The following is a 17,532-nucleotide window of genomic DNA, read 5'->3' on the forward strand; positions in this document are numbered from 1 at the left end:
CAGAAAGGGACTATAGAAGCACCCTTTCTTTCAGAAAGGGACTATAGAAGCACCCTTTCTTTCAGAAAGGGACTATAGAAGCACCCTTTCATTCCGAAAGGAACTATAGAAGCACCCTTTCATTCCGAAAGGGACTATAGAAGCACCCTTTCATTCCGAAAGGGACTATAGAAGCACCCTTTCATTCCGAAAGGGACTATAGAAGCACCCTTTCATCCCAAAAGGGGCTATAGAAGCACCCTTTCATCCCAAAAGGGACTATAGAAGCACCCTTTCATCCCGAAAGGGCCTATAGAAGCCACCCTTTCATTCCGAAAGGGACTATAGAAGCACCCTTTCTTTCAGAAAGTGACTATAGAAGCACCCTTTCATCCCGAAAGGGCCTATAGAAGCACCCTTTCATTCCGAAAGGGACTATAGAAGCACCCTTTCTTTCAGAAAGGGACTATAGAAGCACCCTTTCTTTCAGAAAGGGACTATAGAAGCACCCTTTCTTTCAGAAAGGGACTATAGAAGCAACCCTTTCTTTCAGAAAGGGACTATAGAAGCACCCTTTCTTTCAGAAAGGGACTATAGAAGCACCCTTTCTTTCAGAAAGGGACTATAGAAGCACCCTTTCTTTCAGAAAGGGGCTATAGAAGCAACCTTTCTTTCAGAAAGGGACTATAGAAGCACCCTTTCTTTCAGAAAGGGACTATAGAAGCACCCTTTCTTTCAGAAAGGGACTATAGAAGCACCCTTTCTTTCAGAAAGGGACTATAGAAGCACCCTTTCTTTCAGAAAGGGACTATAGAAGCACCCTTTCTTTCAGAAAGGGGCTATAGAAGCAACCTTTCTTTCAGAAAGGGACTATAGAAGCACCCTTTCTTTCAGAAAGGGACTATAGAAGCACCCTTTCTTTCAGAAAGTGACTATAGAAGCACCCTTTCTTTCAGAAAGGGACTATAGAAGCAACCTTTCTTTCAGAAAGGGACTATAGAAGCACCCTTTCTTTCAGAAAGGGACTATAGAAGCACCCTTCTCTTTCAGAAAGGGACTATAGAAGCACCCTTTCTTTCAGAAAGGGACTATAGAAGCACCCTTTCTTTCAGAAAGGGACTATAGAAGCACCCTTTCTTTCAGAAAGGGACTATAGAAGCACCCTTTCTTTCAGAAAGGGACTATAGAAGCACCCTTTCTTTCAGAAAGGGACTATAGAAGCACCCTTTCTTTCAGAAAGGGACTATAGAAGCACCCTTTCTTTCAGAAAGGGACTATAGAAGCACCCTTTCTTTCAGAAAGGGACTATAGAAGCACCCTTTCTTTCAGAAAGGGACTATAGAAGCACCCTTTCTTTCAGAAAGGGACTATAGAAGCACCCTTTCTTTCAGAAAGGGACTATAGAAACACCCTTTCATTCCGAAAGGAACTATAGAAGCACCCTTTCATTCCGAAAGGGACTATAGAAGCACCCTTTCATTCCGAAAGGGACTATAGAAGCACCCTTTCATTCCGAAGGGACTATAGAAGCACCCTTTCATCCCAAAAGGGGCTATAGAAGCACCCTTTCCATCCCAAAAGGGACTATAGAAGCACCCTTTCATCCCGAAAGGGCCTATAGAAGCACCCTTTCATTCCGAAAGGGACTATAGAAGCACCCTTTCATTCCGAAAGGGACTATAGAAGCACCCTTTCATTCCGAAAGGGACTATAGAAGCACCCTTTCATTCCGAAAGGGACTATAGAAGCACCCTTTCATCCCGAAAGGGACTACAGAAGCACCCTTTCATCCCGAAAGGGACTATAGAAGCACCCTTTCATCCCGAAAGGGACTACAGAAGCAACCTTTCATCCCGAAAGAGACTATAGAAGCACCCTTTCTTTCAGAAAGGGACTATAGAAGCACCCTTTCATTCCGAAAGGGACTATAGAAGCACCCTTTCATCCCAAAAGGGACTATAGAAGCACCCTTTCATCCCAAAAGGGACTATAGAAGCACCCTTTCATCCCGAAAGGGACTATAGAAGCACCCTTTCATTCCGAAAGGGACTATAGAAGCACCCTTTCATTCCGAAAGGGACTATAGAAGCACCCTTTCATTCCGAAAGGGACTATAGAAGCACCCTTTCATTCCGAAAGGGACTATAGAAGCACCCTTTCATCCCGAAAGGGACTACAGAAGCACCCTTTCATCCCGAAAGGGACTATAGAAGCACCCTTTCATCCCGAAAGGGACTACAGAAGCACCCTTTCATCCCGAAAGAGACTATAGAAGCACCCTTTCTTTCAGAAAGGGACTATAGAAGCACCCTTTCATTCCGAAAGGGACTATAGAAGCACCCTTTCATCCCTAAAGGGACTATAGAAGCACCCTTTCATCCCGAAAGGGACTATAGAAGCACCCTTTCATTCCGAAAGGGACTATAGAAGCACCCTTTCATCCCAAAAGGGACTATAGAAGCACCCTTCATTCCGAAAGGGACTATAGAAGCACCCTTTCATTCTGAAAGGGACTATAGAAGCACCCTTTCATTCCAAAAGGGACTATAGAAGCACATTTTCGTTCCGAAAGGGACAACAGAAGCGCCCTTTCTTCCAGAAAGGGACTATAGGAGCACCCCTTCCTTCAGAAAGGTTCTATAGAAGCACCCATTCTCTCAGAAAGGGGCTACAGCAGCACCCTTTCATTCAGAAAGGGACTATGGAAGCACCATTTCTCCAGAAAGGGTGGATTTATTAAAAAAAATTTTCAATGACATATTTTAACATCTTTCTTTGAAGAACGTAGATTTATAAATTTTTTTTTTCAATGTAGAGGATTTTTAATGATTTTTTCAGGAATGTTATTCCGAAAGGTACTATAGAATCACCCTTTCTTTCAGAAAGGGACTGTAGAAGCACCCCTTCCTTCAGAAAGGGACTATAGAAGCACCACTTCCTTCAGAAAGGGACTATAGAAGCACCCCTTCCTTCAGAAAGGGTCTATAGAAGCACCCATTCTTTCAGAAAGGGACTACAGCAGCACCCTTTATTTTAGAAAGGGACTATGAAAGCACCATTTCTTTCAGAAAGGGTGGATTTATTAAAAAATTTTTTTCAAAGGACATATTTTAACATCTTTCTTTGAGAGACGTATGCCAAGTTTATACTTGCGCTCCAAAATCCACTGGATTTCACGAAATCCTGAAATACACCCCGGTGTTTACACTTATTTTTTTGTTGATTTCAAACATATCACAATGATCAAGGTGGATGCATATGCGCAGCTGATCGAACATGACTTTTTCAAAACAAGTTGTTGTAAATTGAATTAAGCAATCAAAAATATACGACAATATAGAACATTAAAACTTTATATTGAAAATTATCGTAAAATGACCTATATATCGTATTAATTGCGTATAGTACTAACAAATGAAAATATCAAAAAATGATTTTATCGTTGAGACTCCGTTATAATAAATTTTAGCTCTGTTCCAGAACTAAAAGTTTTTACAATTTTTACCACTTTTACACATTTTCGTTCCCTTACGCAAAATGTATATGAAAATCGTTTACGACTGTTACAACTTTTACCACTTTATGAAGTACGGGAACAGCCATTCGATAGATAAAAATTGTGCTCAGAACCTGCACAAAATTAGTACTTGCAGTAGTTTTCCCGTTTAGTGCTAAAAATGCGTTCCCATACTCCGAAATCTAGCAAGACTTGCACTTCTCTTTAAACAAAAATAGCGCCGAATAACACCCTCTTCTTCTATTTTCTGCCATACAATTTTGGCCTAGTAGAAAACTAGCAGCAAGCATGTTCATTGGCATCTAATATTATAGCCGATTTTGATATTTATGCTAGAGTTTTTGCAATTTCCGTCATTTTTCCGTTCCCTTATTTTTTATGAAATTTGTATGGGAAAGCAAGTTTTGACAATTCGCACTTTTTTCTAACATTACCATTAAAAAGTACGGGAACACAATAAAAAATATCATTGTAACAAAGTAATTTAATATTTTTTCACATTGTTTACAAATTTTGATACTAAAATTTTTTGTTGCAGCAATTGACCATCTACCTTGTTTATTGTGATACGTGAAAAGTGTTGCAACTTTTGGTACTTTTTTAGGCAAAAGCAGGGTTGTATATCATGTGTACTGTGATTTCGATGTTGATTTCGCTGAAATCACGAAATGAGAAGATTTCATTTTTGTATGCGAAATCATGATAATTTTGCTTGATTTCGCGCGAAATCACGAAACGCCCTCGAAATCACGAAACGACGCCAAATGTAAACTAAGCATTTGAAAAAAATTATTTAACAATTCCAAAATCTTGGAAAAAACAAAAAAAAAAAACATTGTTCCACAACATCCCATACGGGACAAGGGAGACTTCTCTCATATCAATGAGTGCATCCCGATTCATATTTAGCTCAATGATATGGGACCTACTGTTTATCGCCTAGTCCGAACGGCGTGTCTTAAGACAACACTTGTAGAGAATACTCAGGAAATGTCGCCAACATTACTGAGGGGTATTTTGCCACCCTTGAAAAATGTTTGATATTGCTTGGCCGGGGAATCGAACCCCCGACCTTCTGCGTGCAATGCGGGCGTGCATACCATTGCACCACGGTGGCACCCGAAAAAAGTTACTTAAAAAAAAAAGAACGTTCTTGAAAAAAATTATTAAAAAAATCCACGTTCTTTAACAAAATAATTAAAAAAAATTCACGTTCTTGAAAAAAGTTATTAAAAAAAATCCACGTTCTTGAAAAAATTATTTAAAAATCTTAGTTCTTGAAAAATTGTTTAGAAAAAGCCACGTTCTTGAAAAAAATTATTAAAAAATCCACGTCATTGAAGAATATTATGAATCTACTAATGGTTTTAGACACCAAGTATGTTTGGACGAAATGTGTTTCAGACAATTTGGAGTCGATCTAGCCATGTCCGTCCGTCTGTCTGTCCGTCTGTCTGTCTGTCCTGCTGTCTGGAGCGCACGATAACTCTCGAACGGATGAACCGATTCGGTTCAAATTTTGGGCTTTCGGAATATTTTTGCCCAAACATAGTTAAGTTCGAATATGAGCTACATCGGTCCACTCCTTCCGGTACCTCCCCCACAAAAGTTCGAAAATGTTCGGAAAGTTTGTGCGCACAATAACTCTTTAAGGGAGTGACTGATGTGGTCCATATTTTGTATAGCGTAAACTTTCTACCAGAGTAATATGAGGTTCTAAACATGGTTCTAACTCCTTCGGGTACCTCCCACACAAAATTTCGGAAAAGTTCAGTTTAGGGCCATCTCTCGAATCGCTTTGATTTTTGTTTTTGCAACTTGTATTCACTGTCCTCCATACGACGGTACGAGTCTCATCAGGGGCAAGTCCATACTTCCTGAGAAAATAGCATGAAAGTTGCAAAAAACCCCTATGACACCATGTGAGGTGGTTGTAGCGCAAGATAACTCTCCAACGAATCTGCCGATTCGGTCCAACATATGGCCTTAGTAATATTTTGTCCAAACATAGTTTAAGTTTGGAGATAAGCCATATCGGTCCACTCCTTCAGGTACCTCCCCCAAAAAAAGCTAAAAAATGTTCCGGAAAAATTGTGCGCACAATAACTCTTGATGGGGGTGACCGATTTGGCCCATACTTTACACATCCTAACATACCTACAAGATATAGATCAGTTTCGAATATGGACTATATTTGTCCACTCCTTCGGGTACCTTCCACACAAAAGTTTGGATAAATTCACTTGCTGTCGAATCACTTTGATTTTTGTTGAAGTAACTTGCATTCGCTGCCTCAATTACGACAGTAAAAGTTTTTTCAGGGGTAAGTCCAAACTCCTTGAGAAAACAGCCCGAAAGTTGTAAAAAACCCCTATGCCACCATATGTAGTGGCTGGAAAGCTCGAACCTTTGGTACCACCCACACAAATGTTCAACATTTTTGTGTGGTTAAGTGTCTGTTCGAGGATCCTTTAGACATTTTTACCGATGGTTTTCCTAGTGGCCCTGTTTATAGCGATATTATGTTTTCGTAGGCTCACACTAGCCTATCTATCGATTTTGAGCTTTAATCCCATCTATACTTTTGTCGGTTCATATGCCCAAAATGTTGAAAACCCCCCTAAATAATACTTTTTTTTTGGGAAAAAAGTATTTCAATCCACACAGGCTGAGGGTATATCTCTGTCGGCAAAGCCGACTGATACTTTTTTACTTGTTTTTAATAACGTGGATTTTTTAAACAATTTTTTTCAAGAACGTGAATTTTTTTTATATTTCTATCAAGAACTTAAATTTTTTAATAATTTGTTTAAATAAATTTTTTCAAGAACGTGGATTTTTTAAATATTATTTTTTCATGAACATCGATTTTTTAAATTTTTTTTTGCGAACATCGATTTTTTAAATAATTTTTTTGAACGTGGATTTTTTAAATATTTTTTTTGTTTTTGAGAACTTGGATTTTTTACAACATAATTTTTTCGAAGAACGTGGACTTTTTAAATAATTTTTTCAAGAACGAGGATTTTTTTTTGAATATTTCAAGAACGATGATTTTTTAAGTATTTTTTTCGAAAACCTGGATTTTTAAATATTTATTTTTTTGAAAAACTTGGATTTTTTACATTATTTTTTGAAGAACGGAGATTTTTAAAATATTTTTTTACAAACGTGGATTTTTTATACCCTCATCCTTTAGGCTAGAAAGGGTATATACACTTTCATACAGGCAAAATGTTGCCTCATCGAAATAATGGTTTTAGACCCCAAGTATGTTTGGACGAAAATGTGTTTCAGACAATTTGGAGTTGATTCAGGAATGTCCGTCCGTCTGTCTGTCTGGCTGGCTGGTGCGCACGATAACTCTCGAACGGATGAACCGATTCGGTTCAAATTTTGGCTTTCGTGATATTTTGTCCAAACTTAGTTTAAGTTCGAAGATTAGCTACATCGGTCCACTCCTTCCGGTACCTCCCCCACAAAAGTTCCAAAATGTTCAGAAAATTTGTGGGCACCATAACTCTTGAAGGGAGTAACCGATGTGGTCCATACTTTGCACATCGTGAAATTTCTACCAGACTTAGGTGAGGTTCCAATAAGGACTCAATCCGTCCACTCCTTCGGATACCTCCCACACAAAAATTTCGAAAAGTTCAGTTTAGGACCAGCTCTAGAATCGCTTCGGTTTTTGTTGTAACAACTTGTATTCACCGCCCCCCATACGACGGTACAAGTTTTATCCGGGGCAAGTCCATACTTCCTGAGAAAATAGCCTGAAAGATGCAAAAAGCCCGTATGACACCATGTGAGGTGGTTGGATCTCGAGATAACTCTCGAAAGCATTTGCCGATTCGGTCCAAAATTGGGCCTTCGTAATATTTTGTCCAAACATAGTTTAAATTCGAAGATAAGCCATATCGGTCTACTCCTTCAGGTACCTCCCCCACAAAACTTCAAAAATGTTCGTAAAATTTGTGCCCACGATAACTCTTGAAGGGAGTGACCGATGTAATCCTAATATATCTACCAGATATAAAATCAGGTTCGAATATGGACTATAGTTGTCTACTCCTTCTGGTACCTCTCACACAAAATTTCGGATAACTTCACTTTAAGACCTGCTCTCGAATCACTTTGATTTTTGTTGAAGCGATTTGCATTCGCTACCTCCATTCCGACGGTAAAAGTTATTTCAGGGGCAAGTCCATATTTCTTGGGAAAACAGTCCGAAAGGTGTAAAAACCCTATGTCACCAGCACGATAGCTCTCGAACCGTTCAACCGATTTGGTACAACATTTGGTCTTCGTCATATTATATCCAAACTTAGCTTCATGGGCAATACCGGTCCACAATTTTCGGTACTTCTCCCCAATATTTAAAAAAAATGTCACTAAATTATAGGACGATATCACTTGAATGGGGCAACCAATTTGGCCCAAACTTTGGATCTCCTAATATTTTATCAAAATTTAAAATGTAAAAATGGCCCATATCGGTCCTCCCCAAGGGTACCTGCCCTACAAAAGTTCAACATTTGTGTCTTAGTGCAGTTAATTCCTAATCCACATTTTTGTCGGCAAGTTCAAATGTCTAAAAATGGCCACAAAATTCTGAAGAGACCTTAAATGCATCCGGAGGTGAAAGTTTCGCTTCACATTCGCTGAGGGTATACTATATCTGTCGGCAAAGCCGACTGACACTTTTTTAATTGTTAAATATTTTTTTAAAGAACGTAGATGTTTGAGATCATTTAAAAAAACTGGATTTTTTAAATATTTTTTTCAAGAACGTGGATTTTTAAATATTTTCTCAAAAACGTGGATTTTTTAAATAACTTTTTTGAAGAACGTGGATTTTTTTAATAATTCTTTACAAGAACTTGGATTTTTTAAATAATTTTCTCCAAGAACGTGGATTTTTTAAATAATTATTTTGAAAGACGTGGATTTTCTATAGAAGCACTCTATCGTTCATAAAGAGTTTACAGAAGCACCCTGTCTTTCCGGAAGGGTCTATAGAAGCACAATTTCTCTCTCAGAAAGGTTCTATAGAAGCACCCTTTCTTTCACAGAGGGTCTACAGAAGCAACCTTTCTTTCAGAAAGGGTCTATATACAGTGTCGGCCAAAACTATAGCACCCCCTGAGTACATTTTTTTATACCCTCCACCATAGTATGGAGGGTATATTAAGTTTGTCATTCTGTTTGTAACACATCGAACTAATCATTTGCGACCCTATAAAGTATATATATTCTTGATCAGGATAAAATTCTAAGATGATCTAGCCATGTCCGTCTGTCCGTCTGTTGTAATCACTCTAGCGTCCGCAATAATTGAGATAGAGTGCTGAAATTTTGCACCCGAGGGTCTTTTTTCCATAGGCAGGTCAAGTTCGAAGATGGGGCTATATCGGTCCACTTTTTGGTATAGCCCCCATATAACGGTACCTCCGGATTTGAGGTATTTTGACGTTCTTCGCCACATTTGCAGACCGAATTAGCTATAATTTGGCACTTGGGGTTGATAGTGGTCAACAAACTTATATACCAAAGGATATGGGCATAGGTTCATGTTTTGGTATAGTCCCCATATAACGGTACCTCCCGATTTTCGGTATTTTGAGAATTTTAGCCACAATTTTTAACCGAATTATCTGCAATTTGACATTTGAGGTTCTCAGTGGTCATAAAACATCTCCACTAAACATCGTCAACATAGGTCCATGTTTTGGTATAGCCCCCATATAACGGTACCTCCCGATTTTCGGTATTTTGAGAATTGTAGCTACAATTTTTAACCGAACTAGCTGTAATCTGCCATTTGGGGTTCTCAGTGGTCATGAAATATCTCCACCAAGCATCGTCAACATAGGTCCATGTTTTGGTATAGCCCCCATATAACGGTACCTCCCAAATTTCGGTATTTTGAGAATTTTAGCCTCAGTTTTTACCGAAATAGCTGTAATTTGACATTTGAAGTTCTCAGTGGTCATAAAACATCTCCAACGAAACATCGTCAACATAGGTCCATGTTTTGGTATAGCCCCCATATAACGACATCTCCCGATTTTCGGTATTTTGAGAGTTTTAGCTGCAATTTTTAACTGAACTAGCTGTAATGATCGGTATTTTGAGAATTTTAGCTACAATTTTGTAGCTAAATAATCAAAAATAATCGTCAATATAGGTCCATGTTTTGGTATATCCCCCCATATAACTGCACCTCCCAATTTTCGGGAATTTTCAGTGGTCTCGAAATTTCTTCACTAAAATTCGTCAACATGGGTCCATTTTTGAGGGTCTACATTGTTTTGATGAAACTACCCTCAATTTGACTCTTGAAGTTCCCTGCAGCTATAAAACTTTTCCGCCAAAAAATTTAAAGATAGGTTGACTCTTTGATATAGCCCGTAAGTGGTACCTTTTACCTAGCTGCACACATTTTTTTAGATTAGATTAGATAACACTGTGCAACAAAATGGAGGTGAAAGTCTGGGGCACGGAAAATTCCTCTTGGGGAAGAAAGGCCTTGGTGAGTATATTATGAAACCCCGAAGGACAGATCCGCCGTGAGTCGAACTTCCGCGTTATGGCGTGATGAAATTTTGTTAGAGACCCTGTGGGCCATCAGGAATTAGCGTTATATCTTTGTTCACTGGTGCTTAAGTGCTCTACAAAAACAACAAACAAAGATATAATGCTAATTTATGATGGCTTACAGGGTCTCTTGTAAAAACTTCATCACGCCATTACGCGGAAGTTCGAATCACGGCGCATCTGTCCTTCGGGGTTTTTAATATACCAATATACCAATGTACCAAGGGCTTTCATCTCCAAAAGGAATTATCTCTACCCCAACATTTGTGTTCACAGTGTAATTTAAGCAATAGTGGGAGGCAGTAGGAGTCTAACCATTGTCGAAAAGTTGTTCCACCTAAAATTGTAAAAGGACTTTAATTATTCCATTTTAATTAAGACTATTTTATGGTGGAGGGTATAAAAAGTTCGGCCCGGCCAAACTTAACGACTTTTTACTTGTTTAAATGATAATTTTTTTAAGAAAACAAGATTATAAATTTATTTTTTATTTTTCACTTTTTTATTGATATCTTTATTATTGGAAAACACAAACATAAGTAATTCAGAATATAATAAACAAAAGTTCAAATTCAAATAAAATTTTTGGTGGCAAATATAAGCGGACAAAACTATAGCACCCCCCAATATGAGGTACAACAAAACTGTTGAAATCAATATTTCGTTGCGTATTCTCTATTCTGGATAACAAAAGCACATCTTTTGGGCAAAAAAATATAATTTTAAAAAAAATGTACTGAGGGGGTGCTTTAGTTTGGCCGACACTGTATATCTACTTTAAAGAAAACACGTCTTAAGGGCTGCTGGTCCATGAAAAAAATTATGTCAAATAACCACGCCTTGAGGCCTGCTGTCGATGAAGCAAATGTTTTAAAAACTCCCTTCTATATATAGACTGCCTTTTGGTCGCCATTCAATATTCCCCTCTGTTTACTATTAAAGACTCCCTTCTGGTTGTCTATTAAGCCTCCCTCTTGGTCGTCTATAAAATCTGTCTTCCCTGTCGTCTATACAGGTTCTCTTCTGGTAGCCTATAAAGTCCCCCTTCATGTTGCCTATAAAGATTTGATTGTGGTCTTTCTGGTGGCCCATAAAGACTCCTTTCTAGTCGCTTATAATGATACCTTTCTAAATATTTCCTTCTGGTCGCCTATAAAGTCTTCCATCTGGTCGCATATAAAGACTCCCTTCAAGTCGCCTATAAACACTCCCTTCTGGTCGTCTATAAAGACTTCTACCTTCTGGTCACCTTTAAACAATCCCTTCTGATCGCCTATAAAGATTCTCATATGGTCCAATAAAAGGTCCACCTTGTTGTCCTCTATGAAGTCCCGGTCAATAATAAGTTCGTCTATAATATCCTCGTCTTGGGCCTCTGTATAGCCGCACTTCGGTCCTCTATAAAGACTTTCTATTGGCCTCTTAAAAATACATATAAAGATTTTCTTCTATAGTGTTCCATTTTAAAATTTGAATTTTTCTATAATTTTATTAGATCCTACAAATTGTTATCCCTTTTCCCTCCTTCTGTTCGTTTCTTAGCACAAACATGAATATTGATGAAACTATCAAACAATTCCTTCCAAACCTTGTCAAGCCTTCTCGTTTACAATGACTCCATGCTTTTAACCCCAGTTGGAAATTGAATCTGCGATGACCATTTCATCAACGAAAAAAATCGAATTTGTCTTTATACAAGATAATGTCACCGAACTCGTCACTCTTGTGTGTGCGATGAGTGACATTGCCTTGCAATGTGTCATGCATAAACTAAATTTTTACCACGAACATCTCCAAAGTTCCTACAAACAGAACAAAAAATATATTTTTTATATTTTGACGGCAGTTATCATTTTTTGTTGAACATTTGAAGTGTTAAGATCAACGCGGGTGCTAAATTGATAAATTAAAAAAGAGTGAAATAAAAGTGTGAAGAGTGATTTTGAAAAAATTTGGTAAGTAAGATCAAAACATACTTTGTATTATATATTATTATATGTTATCATACATTATTATATATTATTTTATTCTTTGTAATGACATCGATTCGATCTTTACAAAGGGAAATTTCGAAAACGAAAAAGTATACTTTGAAAGACTTTGGGGAAAACATGTAAATGATAAGAACTTGACTCAATCTGAACCAAGTAATAATGCTGACAGTAATATTGAAGATTCTCTAACAGATAATTGTGTTGCTAGCTCAACATTGCGCGAAAAATTAAGACAAATTTTCATTAAACATAATGTCAGCAGAAGTTTGGGAGATTATAGACTCAAACACTGTATGATGAAAATTTAAATGTTTCCTGTACTTCGAAACAACTTTTAAGTGTTGAAAGATCGCCAATAATTCTTCGTACTGTTCATCCTAGTCAATACCTTCATTTTGGCATTGAAATGCAGGTATTAAAACTAGGAGATCTATTGAAGGAGAAGGATGAAATAGTTTTAGATGTAGGGATAGATGGACTGTCATTATTTAAGAGTAGTTCGGTTGCATTATGGCCTATATTAGGGAAAATTTGTAACCTTAATGTTCATTGTGTTTTCCTCATTGGGGTTTATTGTGGGAACAAAAAACCTGTTTGTATAAATTCATATCTTCATGATCTTACCCTAGAAATTACAAAATTATTTGAGAACGGAATAATATACAATGCAACTAAAATTAAATTCACATTAAGAGTATTTATTTGCGATGCTCCAGCGGGAGCATTCGTAAAAGGCTCCGTGGGACATAATTCTTTCCATTGCTGTAGCCGCTGCTTACAGATCGGTCGAAGGGTGAATAATGCAACAGTGCATGGCCTAAAAATTAGTAGTACAAAGAACTTTTTCTCACTACCAATGCCCTCAATGCAGTTGGGCATTTGACTTATCGCTCATTTAGACGAGCCTGGAGAGGAAATAGTGATCGATGTGGATATGATTAAGTGTAAAATGATGTACCTTCCATATAAAGACAAATTTATAGCTCTGCCAATGTTACACAACTGCGTATATATTATTTATACAAGACGTATTTTCTACTATTTATCTTTATTTATTTACAATCTTTAATAAATTAGTTCACTCATCAAAATACACCTATATTCCTAGAATAACCAGCAATGGATAAAATTTCTAAAGACATTGAAAGCATAAAAAACCAATTAAAATGTATCCCAAAAATAGAAGACGGATTGAAACGTATTGTAGAAGTGCAAGAAGAACTGGTAAACGTATTTGCTGAAATAAAGTTTTGCTTCATCGAAATACACTATTGTATGAAGCAAATTAAACATATTTTCCTGTTCCATCGGAGGATAAATTGAAGGAGTTGGATAGTATTTTGGCCACGGATAATGGTGACATTGTAAGTATTTAAAAATGCTTTATATAATATCTTATATTAAAATATTTCTTTATTATTTTGTTAGATAAATGTCATGAGAAAAATACTAAAATCTTCTATGAAAAATCTGGACAAAATATTGGGACAAAATATAGTTTCATCATTTAACTATAACTGTTCAAAAGATAAAAAATCTTTAAAAACATATGGACATTTCTTGAACGCCTTATATGATAAGATTTTTTTAATATATTCTGCTACAGATACGTTGATATTTTATTCTATTTAAATTTGTCTACAGAGTCTGTCACAACGCACTGTGGGCGAAATTCAAATCTAGCGGAGCAAAAGTCCGAAAACTGGCCTTATGTTATATGGAAATAATTAATGTCGTCCTATTCTAAACATCTTGCGGCACCCGAAAACAATAAACAAATTTGTATTTTATTGTAATTGGCTGTTATAGCGGTACATACATTGGGAGTTTTTATTCGTGATTGCTAAATCGATTTTTTTGGTATTTGTTTTGATCGTCAAAAATTGTGGGAAAAATTAAAGTAAAGAGTGCATAATTGAATTTTTTCCAACAGTTTGGATGTGCTGCTTTATAAAGAAAGTGATTGCAAAATTATTTACTGTTGTAAATATTCAAAAAAATAATCTTTAATTATTAAGACACAACTTTTCGACTTTAAGTATCTTATATAAAGTACAACTAACCATGGATAACCGGGGATCACTTCCGAATATTGTTTTTCTTAAAATACATACTCCGAGGTAATTACTCCGAAAATTCCGACTGCTACTATTTGCAACTCTTCATTTTATCGCCATTTTATTTTGAAGTAAAAAAAGTCGTTTGGTTTGGATATCATTACATGGAACCTATACCAAAACGTGAAGCTATGCCACCACTTTTTTTGGGAGAAATTTTTTTGGCCACTGGTTACCCTAAATGCCAAAATACAGCTAAGTCGGTCAGAAAAATTTGTTAAAAACTTTAAAATAACTAAAATCGGGCAATGCCTATATATGGAGGCTAAACCAAACGTGGATCTATGCCCCCAATTTTTGTGGAGAAGTTTTTTGACCTCACAGAATCCGAAATGTCAAAATACAGTTGATTCGGCCAGAAAATTTAGCAAAGTTATTCAAAACGCCGAAAATCGGGCGGTACCGTTATATGGGATCTACACCAAAATGTGGGCCAATATAGACCATATTCCATAACATGGGTCCCACGGTCATAAAAAACATATGATTAAAATTTCAAGAGTCTATCTTAATTATTTTAAAAGTTATTAATTTTTCCCCGCTAGATTTGAATTTCACCCACAGTGCAACGGAGGGATTAACATACGAACAATTTGTGTGCGAGTTAAGAAGTTCGCTTAAGAGGCTAAAAAACACCATTAACAAAAAAATTCAAGAACAAGATATTCAAAATCATCATCGAAGTTCGAATCATAATTTTCAAATTATTCTAATTAATAATTTAAGCAATCTATTTTATTCTATATGATTCTATGTTTTAAAGACTGAATTAATAAATTTATTTATTTTACTTTAACAATTTCATTTATTTATTTTTAAGTTGTTGTGTTAAAGACTAAATTAATATATTTTTTATGTAATTTTAAAACTGTATACATATGAATGTACCTAATTTATTGAATCGTTTCTTAAAACTATATACAAATGGGTTTTCTAGTTTTTTAATATAAATAAATAATATAATAAAAATAAAAAAATACTTTTAAAAAATGTATTTTATAATGTCACTAAAGACAACAAAGGTGACAATTGGAATAATATTGTCATCAAGGACAAAGTTTGAGACAAAGTGGTCCATGCATTCATCAACGACAAGGTGGAATCCAATGTCCATTATATCGTCGTTGAAGACCAATCCGCTTACCTTGTCGCTCAACTTGTCGTGCACGACTTTTGCGACATTTGTGTGAAAATGTCGTCAATGATCCTAAAGGGCTGTCGTCGAGCCGTCTTCAATGGATTTGGGACACCTTTGAAGATACATTGCAGACAATTTCCAACTGGGACATTACTCAGCTCATATGTAATCGGATATACATACATACATATGTATGTATGTATGCGTGTGTATAGAAGGTGCTTGATTTTAAGCAAATGAGCTGCTTCGTCCCTTATGGACCTTCATAGTCAGCAACAAACTAACTAACCTCAAGGCCATAACACTCTACTCGAAAACAAAGCACGTACATTTTCCTCACAACAACAACAGCAACCACTAACGACAGCATCAAAATTGAAATGAAAATTCCAAATGAACCGAACGAACACCAAAAACGTGGCAAATAGATTTACGATATTTTTCAAAACTGCCAGCCAACCAGCCAACGGTGGACGGAAATGAAAGGAGTAGAGTAAGTCATTATCCTGGCATGCCATCATGTAGTACGAACGTACGCATTCGGGCAGTATTGTATAAAATTCACAGGTGATGGGAGTTGAAGGAGTAGGAGAAACTGATGTAGGCACGTACATTTGTATTTCGCTAGAAAATTTCAAATGTATTCTGATGTTTAGTTTTAAAATTACTCTGTTTTCGAGTTACTCGGTGTTCGTGTCATGTCCACCATGTGAGGCTGTTATCCACCCACTCACCTGTTAAATATGCGTTATTCTATTCATTGCTTCATTTCCACCATGATGCTACTGTTGATGTTAATATTTAAGCGGAGGTCCTTTCAGGTGGCTGGATAGACATACACAAGGTATCCTGTTCATATGTGCTCATTTGTTGTTCGTTCTGCTTAATTTTCCCGATAAAATTAAATGTTGATGTCAAATATTTTGGGTACAGATGGAGATCAAAACTACGTTTGGGGAGAAATTTAACTTGAGGTCTCCATCAGAAGGGATTCCTTATAGACGACTCGATGGAAGTCTAACAGAAGGAATACCTTATAGAAGACGGTAAAAACGCAAACCTTTTGGCGACCAGATGGAAGTCTTTGCAGAAGACCAGGAGGGGGACTTAATAGACGACCATAGGAAAACCTTTATTAACGAACAGAAGGGAGTCTTTATAGCAGACCTGAAGGGAGACTTTATAGGACAAAGAAGTCTTAAAAGGTGTCCAAAAGGACTTCTGTATAGGTGACCCGAACAGAGTCTTCATAGGCGACATGAAGGGATTATTTGTATGTGACCAGAAGGAAGTCTTTATAGGCAACTAGAAGTGAGACTTTGTAGGCGACAAAAAGGGAGTCTTTAAAGGCAACCAGTAGGTGGTCGTTATATGTGTCCAGAAGGAAGTTTTTATAGGCGACCAGAAGGGAGCTTTATAGACGACAAGAAGAGATTTTTTGTATGCGACCAAAAGGAATTCTTTAAAGGTGTCCAACAAGAATTCTTTATATGCGACGAAAACGGGGTCTTCATAGGCGACAAGTCTTTATAAGCGCCAAGAAGGGATCCTTGGTATGCGACCAGAAGGAAGTCTTTATAGGAGACCAGAAGGGAGTCTTCATAGGAAGTCTTTACAGGCGACCAGAAGAGAAACTTTGCATGCGACCATAAGGAAGTTTTTATAAGCGACCAGAAGGGAGACTTTATAGGCGACAAGAAGGGAGTCTTTATAGACGACCAGAAGGAAGTCTTTATAGGAGACCAGAAACAAGTCTTTATAGACGACCAGCAAGGCGATCAGAAGGGAATCTTTGTAGGCGACAAGAAGGAAGTCATTATAAGCGATCAGTAGGGAGACTTTAAAGGTGACCAGAAGGGAGACTTTATTGGCGACCAGAAGAAAATATTTATAGGCGACCAAAAGGGAGGCTTTATAGGCGACAAGAAGGTATTCTTTGAATGCAACCAGAAAGAAGTCTTTATAGACGACCAGAAGGGAGACCTTATAGGCGACCAGAAGGGATACTTTGTGTGCGACCAGAAGGAAGTCTTTATAGACGACCAATGGGAGACTTTATAGGCGACCAGAAGGGAGACTTTGTAGGCGGCTTGTAGGGAATCTTTATAGGCGTCCAGAAGGAAGTCCTTATATGCGACCAGAAGGAAGTCTTTATAGGCGACCAGAAGGGAGACTTTATAGGCGACAATA

The 17,532-nt window shown here is 37.1% G+C and overlaps 1 protein-coding gene across 1 annotated transcript in view; it reads left to right on the forward strand.

Annotated features, from left to right (window-relative positions):
* zld (zinc finger protein zelda) overlaps positions 1-17,532 on the forward strand; it is a 162,103-nt gene that overhangs the window by 686 nt on the left and 143,885 nt on the right. The window lies entirely within an intron of this gene.

Source organism: Musca autumnalis, unplaced genomic scaffold (assembly GCF_047663935.1).
Source record: "Musca autumnalis isolate F117 unplaced genomic scaffold, ASM4766393v1 scaffold_3, whole genome shotgun sequence".
NCBI classification, from domain to species: domain Eukaryota; kingdom Metazoa; phylum Arthropoda; class Insecta; order Diptera; family Muscidae; genus Musca; species Musca autumnalis.